We start from the raw sequence: 8549 nt of genomic DNA on the forward strand, positions 1-8549 counted from the left end.
TGGGAAGGTGTGGAAAAGGCTCCTCCGGGCAGCTATACAGATGCTGAGTCCCCTCCAGGCATCCACTTACCCAAGAGGCTCCAAGAGAGGGCTCTTGAAGGGTATTACGTTGACTTGTTTGCGTTTGTGCGAACGGGCAACAAAAAAGGGGATACGGGCAGGAAACAGGACAGAAAGAGGATGGAGCCGTTCAAGGGAGAGCGATCCTTCAGCAACTGGCTGAGAGGCTTCACTGAATATGCAGCCCTGATCACGGCTGCCTACCCCGAGAGGGGTTGGCACCTTAACAGGTACCTGGGCCATGTCCTGGAGGCCAGGAAGTTGGCGGGGGAGGAGGCGGCCCTGGAATACGATAAGTGTTTCAGGGAGCTCGCTTCCCACAATGCCTTGGCTCTCTGGGACACGAAGCACCATGATACCTGGTTGGTGAAGGTGGGCCCCAGTGTTAAGGCTCAGCGGGAGAAGGAACGTAGGGGTGGGGGGAGGCGAGAGGTGTCTCTTCCCTGCTGGGACTACAATAGGTGTCCCTGCAAGAGGAAGCAGTGCAGGTTCAGTCACACCTGCGAAGGGTGCGGAGGTGGCCACCCGGGGTCTAGCTGTCAGAGAGCTAATGAGGCACAGCAGCCCTTTCATGGGGCCCGATCCTCGGGACGGAAGGAAGGAGGATCGGGGGCCAATGGTCCTTCCGCCAGCAAATCCGCCTGAGGGTTCCCCAGAGCCCAGCCTGGGCATGGCGCCAACGCCTGTGAAACTGGCAGCCTTGCGGCCCTTGCTGGAGAGGTACCTGGACAAGGAGGCGACGGAGTACTTGCTGGCAGGGTTTGAGGTAGGTTTCAGGATCCCTTATTCCGGGGACAGGGTGGCCACGGTCAGCCGGAACCTCAAATCAGCCAGGGACATGCCAGATGTGGTACAGGATAAGATCCAGAGGGAATGCGCTGCCGGGCGGGTAGTTCACGGCCCCGCCGCTGGCGAATTTGAGGGTCTCCCCATTGGGGGTGGTACCCAAAAAAAGCGCCATGGGAATTCCGCCTTATTCACCACCTGTCCTACCCGAAAGGAGGTTCGGTGAATGACGGCATTGATCCTGGGCTCTGCACAGTCAGGTATACCTCTTTTGATCAGGCAGTGCGGATCGTGCGCTCATGCGGGCGGGGTGCCCTCATGGCAAAATGTGACATCCAGTCGGCATTTCGTCTCTTGCCGGTTTTCCCAGGAGACTTCTGCCTGCTGGGTTTCACGTTTCAGGGCCACTGGTTTGTGGACAAGGCCATGCCCATGGGGTGCTCGGTGGCATGTGCAGCATTCGAGCACTTCAGCGCATTTTTAGAGTAGGCCATAAGGGACAGGCTGCATTTTACGCAAATCACACACTACCTGGAGATTTCTTGGTGTCGGGCGCAAAAGGCTCCGCAGAATGCGGGAACAGGCTGCGGGCCTTTCAGCAATTGGCCGAGGAGTTGGGGGTCCCCTGCCAAAACCGAAGGCCCCGCTAATCAGATCACATTTTTGGGGATTTCCCTGGACAGTGCGCGGGGTTTCCAGGCTCCTGGTGGAGAAACTGGTTACTCTCAGGGGCCTCATAGATGGGGTCCTGGGGAGACCTAAGTGCACATTGAGGGACTTGCAAGTCATCCACAGGCACTTAAATTTCACCTGTAAAGTGGTGGTACCGGGCAGGGCCTTCTGCGCCAGGCTGGCCAGGGCCATGGCCGGGGCAAGGGGGCCTCATCACCGTATTAGCATCACTACGGGCATCAAGGAGGACCTCAGGGTCTGGAGATCGTTTCTGGAACAGTACAATGGGGTCTCCCTGTGACAGTCCACCCTGGAGGTGGGGGGTGAATTGCAGGTTCAGTCAGATGCAGCTGGAGGCACAGGATTCGGGGTTTTCTATGACAACCAATGGTCCGCCCGGCGTTGGCCTGATGACTGGGGAGAAGAATTCCGGAGGGACTTAACATTCCTAGAACTGTTTCCCATAGTAGTGGCCTTGGTCATCTGGAGGGATAAATTTGCCAACCGAAAGGTGCTCTTTTGGTGCGACAACCACGCGGTCGTTGCTATCGTGAACAGGCAAACCTCCAAATTGGAAAGGGTGATGAGGCTGGTAAAGTTCATGGGCCTCACATGCTTGCAGAATAATATTTCCTTCAGGGCCAAGCACGTGGCAGGCGCACAGAATGAGATAGCTGATGCGCTTTCCAGGGACCAGGGAGACAGGTTTCGTCATTTGGCTCTTCAGGCACGCCTCGCGCCGGAGAGGTTCCCGGAGGGCCTGTGGCGGCTTGGAGACGATTGATCGTCCGAGAGGCATTGGCTTCATTGGCACCTGCCACGCAGAGAACATATGAGGGAGCAGCACGGAGCCACTTGGAGTTCGCCAGGGGAGCCGGTCGCCGGGATTCCTGGCCCATGGAAGAGGACTTAGTCCTGAGATACCTGGCTGGCATGCGTACGGCCGGGTACTCAGTCAGAACTATGCGGCTGCATTTGGCAGGACTTGCATTCTGGAGCAAGCTGCGGGGGGCTGGGACCCGGGCACCTCATTTCTGGCACGGAAAGCTGTCACAGGTTGGGGCAGGATGGCAAACAGGAGCAAGGACGCTAGGCATCCTATCACCAGGGAGGCACTAAAGGCCATTGTAGGGCAGACTTTGAAGGCGTGCCACAACAGTTACGAAGGGGTCATGGCAAGGGCCGCCTTCACATTGGCTTATGCAGGGGCGTTCAGGGCATCGGAGGTAGTAGCCGCTTCGCGATATCAGCGATATAGCGATATAGTAGCCGCTGGACATGGGGGATATATCCTTGGAGGGGGATAATCTCAAGATTTGGGTGCCCAGAACAAAAACGGATCAAAAGGGCAAGCGCCAATTAGTGCACTTAACCCGGGCCACGGATAGTGTTATATGCCCTGTGGAAGCACTGTAGAAGCACTTGGAGATCAGGCCCAGGGTGCCAGGTTGCCTGTTCATGCACCAGAATGGCACCAGTCTCTCCAGATACCAGTTTGGCGCAATATTGAGGCTGTGCCTGCATGGAGCGGGACTGGATCCCCGGCATTATGGCACACATTCTTTCCGGATCGGGGCAGCGACTCAGGCTTTCTGTGATGGGGTTTTGCCTCAGGGGATCATGTGGTTGGGTCGGTGGAAGTCTGGGGCGTACAAAGGGTACGTGCGGCCTAGTATGGTGCCTAACATTTGACTTGTTTCAGGATCCACCTTTACGCCACGTTCGGTGCTGGTGTGTGGGCACAGCTACGTGTTCTGGGGAGAACGATATGCGGCTGGATCCGGCTGGGGGAGGCATCTGGGCCTACGAGATCAAGTCCGGCTACAATGGTTGGGGCGATGTGGGGCGACGTGGCATGCGTTGGAGAGAGCTGGTGGACACGATTGCCGATGCTGTGTGGCAATGGGGCTCCCCGGATGCTGTGGTTATCCACCTGGGTGTAGAGTGGCCAACTGGATGAAGCAGGACCTGTCCCTCCTGGCTCACCAGTTACCCCAAACTGTGCTGATATGGTCCAACCTGGTGGAGCGGCGAATGTGGAGGCAGGCCAGGGTACCAAAACGTGTTAATTTAACAGTTAGAAAAGTTAACAAAGTTATTGCACGTTATGTTATGGGGCTTGGAGGGCTAGTGGTTGAGCACCAGGCCTTGGTATGTTGCCAGGCGGCCCTTTATAGGGCGGATGGCATCAACTTGTCAAGCCAGGGCATGGATGTCTGGCTGGGGGATTTGAGGGCAACGTTGGGAGTTTGGTTAAAAGGTGAGAGGGTTGGCGGGAACGATGGAGGCTTTCATCATTCTGGTCGCAGGGTGGCAGAGGACAGAGCCGGTTTTGGGGGAAGTGCGCCCTGCGTGGCCCACTCCCCAGGAAAGGGACCCCTCTAATGGGGTGGCAGGATGTGAGCGGGTGCCAAGCCCGGCTGGGCTTGGCACAGATTTTCACAGAGCCAAGTGGCCCTGGACGGACGCTGAAGAGGTTTGCGCCTCCTCCGGCGTCCAGGGTGGCACACTTCCCGGATAGTGGGGGCAATGGCTGGGGAACCCGCGTTCCCGGACGGGAACGAGCGGGAAGGGTGAAGCCATTGCCAGGAAAAAGAGGCAGTCGGCTGACTGCTCCGGCCCCTAATCCTCTGCCATGCCAACCCTCGCTGGGGTGGCGGTGAATAAAGTTGTGGCCTTTTCATGCCAATATATGTGAGCGTATTTATTGAGCCCAGGGCTCCCACCCTGCAAGGCAATACATAAAAACATCCTACTACAAGCATCATCTAACCCAGTACATGATAGCAGCGGCATCCCCAGGAAGGAGACCAGGGAACACTCCAATACATCCCTGAGAAGGGAGGGGAAAGGGGGCCCGATCTTCTAAAGGAGGCGCCAGTCTCAACCAACGGCCTGGCGGAAGAGCTCCGTCTTGCAGGCCCTGCAGAAAGTTGGTATATCCCGCAGGGCCCGCAGCTCTCCCGGGAGCTCATTCCACCAGGCTGGGGCCAGGACCAAAAGGGCCCTGGCCCTGGTCGAGGCCAGGCGTGCCTCCTGGGGTCCAGGAATCACCAACATCATTACTGTTACTTGTTTTAGGCTATCCCAACACTTAGTTTGTGGGGGAAGGGAAGGTTTTTGGAGTCAATGAGAAAGCTGTACAAAAAGCAAAGTTTTTTAAATTAATTAATTAATTAATATGCTGCCTTCCCCGAAGGCTCAGGGCTGTTTACATAGGAACAAAGAACAATACATAGAACAGTCTATAAAAAGTGAATACCTTACAATAATAATACTGAAAGTTGTAACCACATAACAATATAACTGTATAAACAATATAAACAATACAACAGTGCAACAATGCAAACAGGTCCAGAGCATTGGTGGAATTCTGAGGGGGGGCAGGGGGGGCAGAGGGGGGAGCAATTAAATGAATCCTTCAATTGGGCTGCGTGTTTTTCAGGTGAGAGGGAAGGTGTCTCAGCCAGTCACAGCCCTGATAGTTCTGTTCTGACTGAGTAGTCCTGACAGAGCTCCCTCAGCCTCACCCACTTCACAGCAACCACACAGCGAGATGGGCAATGAAAGAAGGAAATGAATGGGAACACAGTGCCTCTTTTCCTGTTCGGGAGGAAATGGGCATTTTTATTTATTTAGGTTTGGATTTATTAACCGCCACACCCGGACTCTGCTAGCTTGTTGCGGTTAACAATGAAGCGGAGGAGTGACAAGACTTGATCTGCCAAAAAGTTCGCAAATGCCTCGCAGCTCAAATCCACGAGAGTGGTATGGGTCTGAACTAACGTAAATAATTGTGCTGGGAGAGAGCTTGCGGACGTAATTTCAGCGGCATAAAACGTACATTACGCCTCCTTCACCAACATCTCATATATGTTCATAAGAGTACAGTATGATATTCTTGCCACTTTGTCATGAGTTTTCCGCCACACTGGCTCTAGCCGTCTCACTTCCCTCTCCCTCTCATGGTGCTCCTGGGTATACCATAGAGCCCGCAGGAGGCAAGGGGGGGGGGAGAGGGTGCCAAGCAATGACCTTGTCAATGGCGGCCATAAGGTGGGACTGCCAATCTGCCACCAAGGCTGCCAATGAGTCACCAGAGGGCATCGGATCCCGCAGAGCATTCAGGAATCCATCAGGCTCCATCTGAAACAAAAGACTCGGGTGGAGTCAGGAAGAACAAGTCCAGACATGCCTTTTGATATCAGCTGCAGTTCTCCTTCTGCAGCCACCAGGTGTCTCTGCTGAACATATGAGCAGACCTTGTAGATTACAACAAACAGTCCTACAAGGTAGGCCTGTTCCAAATTGCTTGCTGATTGTATTCCAACATCTATTGACAGAGCAGTATTGTACAGACACAGTAAAACATGCTGGACGGAGTGACCCAGCATGCCAGGGCATTGGGGGTGGAGGGGCTCTCTCTGTATATAGATGTTATGTCCTTGACTAGGATGCTTCTTTTTCTTAACCTGGGACCCCTCTGTATTTGTTTTCATTTGTCCTCTCATTTTCTCTGCATGGCCTTCAGTGAAGACACATGTCTCTGCAGACCTCTCCTGTAGAGATAATGCCCTCATACTCTCACACACATTAAGATGGCCATTTGTGATAGGGTAAGTATTCTTCAGGTTAGGCTTCTTCCTCTTCCTTTGATTGTAACCTGAATGTAAACTGGATCGACTTGAATAAATGTAAGTTTACCTTATTGTTGCAATATATTTCTTGGGAGATATATTTTCTCCATTCAGTATAATGCCTCTATGACTGGGAAACTCTGCTTTATAACAAAATGCCCCAAAAAAACATGCTCAGCTTTGGAGTTAGACTTGCTACTTCACCTGTTTTAAATTTAAAACATTTCAACCCTAATAGAAAAATGAATGTCCCCCCCCCTTGCACTGAGCTAATGTTTGATGTCTACTTGCACAAATAAAACAAGAGCATTCAGAAAATATTTTTATGTATATTTGTGGTGCTCAGTTTGATTGCTGAAGATACACTGAACAAGTTGTACATCCCCAATTTTAGCCCAGATGTATGAGTAAGAGCCTCTTGTGGCGCAGAGTGGTAAGGCAGCAGACATGCAGTCTGAAAGCTCTGCCCATGAGGCTGGGAGTTCAATCCCAGCAGCCGGCTCAAGGTTGACTCAGCCTTCCATCCTTCCGAGGTCGGTAAAATGAGTACCCAGCTTGCTGGGGGGTAAACGGTCATGACTGGGGAAGGCACTGGCAAACCACCCCGTATTGAGTCTGCCATGAAAACGCTAGAGGGCGTCACCCCAAGGGTCAGACATGACCCGGTGCTTGCACAGGGGATACCTTTACCTTTACCTTTATTGTATGAGTGGGGACTGCAGAAAGCAGAATCATGTGACAACATGATGTAACCTCCAGTTACATACTAGGAGGTGACATCATAGCACTGTGCAATGCCAGTTACCCCTCCCTTCTTTTACCTCCTGTTGCTCTAATGCCCAGGACCAGAGGTTTGTCCACCATAGCAGGCAACTCCTGACCCCAATGTGCTTTAATATAAAGGTAAAGGTATCCCCTGTGCAAGCGCCAAGTCATGTCTGACCCTTGGGGTGATGCACTCTATTGTTTTCTTGGCAGACTCAATACGGGGTGGTTTGCCAGTGCCTTCCCCAGTCATTACCGTTTACCCCCCAGCAAGCTGGGTACTCATTTTACCGACCTCGGAAGGATGGAAGGCTTGAAAGCTTTTAAGCATCCCCTATCATAAGAAGTTTTACTCCTGACAACGAGAATGTTTGCCTCAAAAATGCACTGGGACTCAATCTGCAGATATGAGTAACATTAAAAAAATTGTCACAAGGCATTTTAACTTGTTCAAAGCAGTGTTTCCGTCAAAATGTACTGGGACTGAATCTGCGGATTTAAGCATCTTCATTAAAAAAAAAGAATGTCCTATCACAAGCATTTTTAACTCGATGAACATGTTTCCCTCAAAAATGTACTGGGACTCAAATTGCAGATCCGAACATCTGTATTGAGTTTCCCCCCCCCCCTTCCTGGACTGGTGCCCCTCCCCCTTTCCCTGGCATGCTCCCATTCCACTATTAATTTGTGAAATTCTCCCAAGTTGACACGGAAGGCAGGTGGAAGGAAATGTAGGAAGCAATGAAGCCACCAAACAATGCCAGCCCAGAATGAGAAGAGGGAGTTTAATCATCCCTCCCTAATAGCTCCTTTAATTGTTCACCGAAGGAAAAGCAGCTTTCTTTTCTTCCCCGTCCTAGGGTGTCTCCTCACAGTGAGGCTGAAGCAATGCTTCCTGAGTTATTTTGGCATTAATCACATTCACTATGTGCCAAACTCCCATTCTCTTGTTCTTGGGCAGCCCCCTCGGGAGCAGAAGGTCACTGTTATCAAACAGCAGCGTCTGCCATCGTTCGCACTGAGTCAAATTTGAGCCCAACTCCCTTGACAGAGGTCAGAGAGAAGCAATTGAAGTTAATTTGATGAGGCATCTGTTATATTTGTGGTTAGAATGATTCTGCAAGATTGCCCTCCAAGTATTGGCTGCTGAACAAAATTGCCAAGATAGCAGAAGCCCAAAAGAAGGGAAATAAGCAACCATCTTTTGCCATGAGCAATGCTTAATGATGCCATGTTTAACGAAAGTAAGAAATCAACCCCATCCCAAGGAGGAAGATATCTCTAGAGAAATCTAAGAGTTTTGTCCTGGGCAAGGACACTGGGGTTATTTTCTGAACCATTTTCCCTTCAAACCTCCACAACTTCTGACCCAAATACAAGCTAGGAGCCATATATTTAGAAAATCAGAAAGGTCCTTCTGGATCAGACCTCTGACCCATCTAGTCTAGCATCCTATCTCATACAGTGGCCAACCAGTTCTTCGTTAGGTCCAACAACAGGGCAGAGAGGCCGAGGCTTCCCCTGGTGTTGCCCCCTTGGCACTGGCATTCTAAGTTTTATTGCCTCTCCCTTTAGTCACCATGACTGGTGGCCACTGATAGAACCATCCTCCATGCTTCTTGTGCCTCA

Source organism: Paroedura picta, chromosome 6, assembly GCF_049243985.1.
Source record: "Paroedura picta isolate Pp20150507F chromosome 6, Ppicta_v3.0, whole genome shotgun sequence".
Lineage (NCBI taxonomy): Eukaryota > Metazoa > Chordata > Lepidosauria > Squamata > Gekkonidae > Paroedura > Paroedura picta.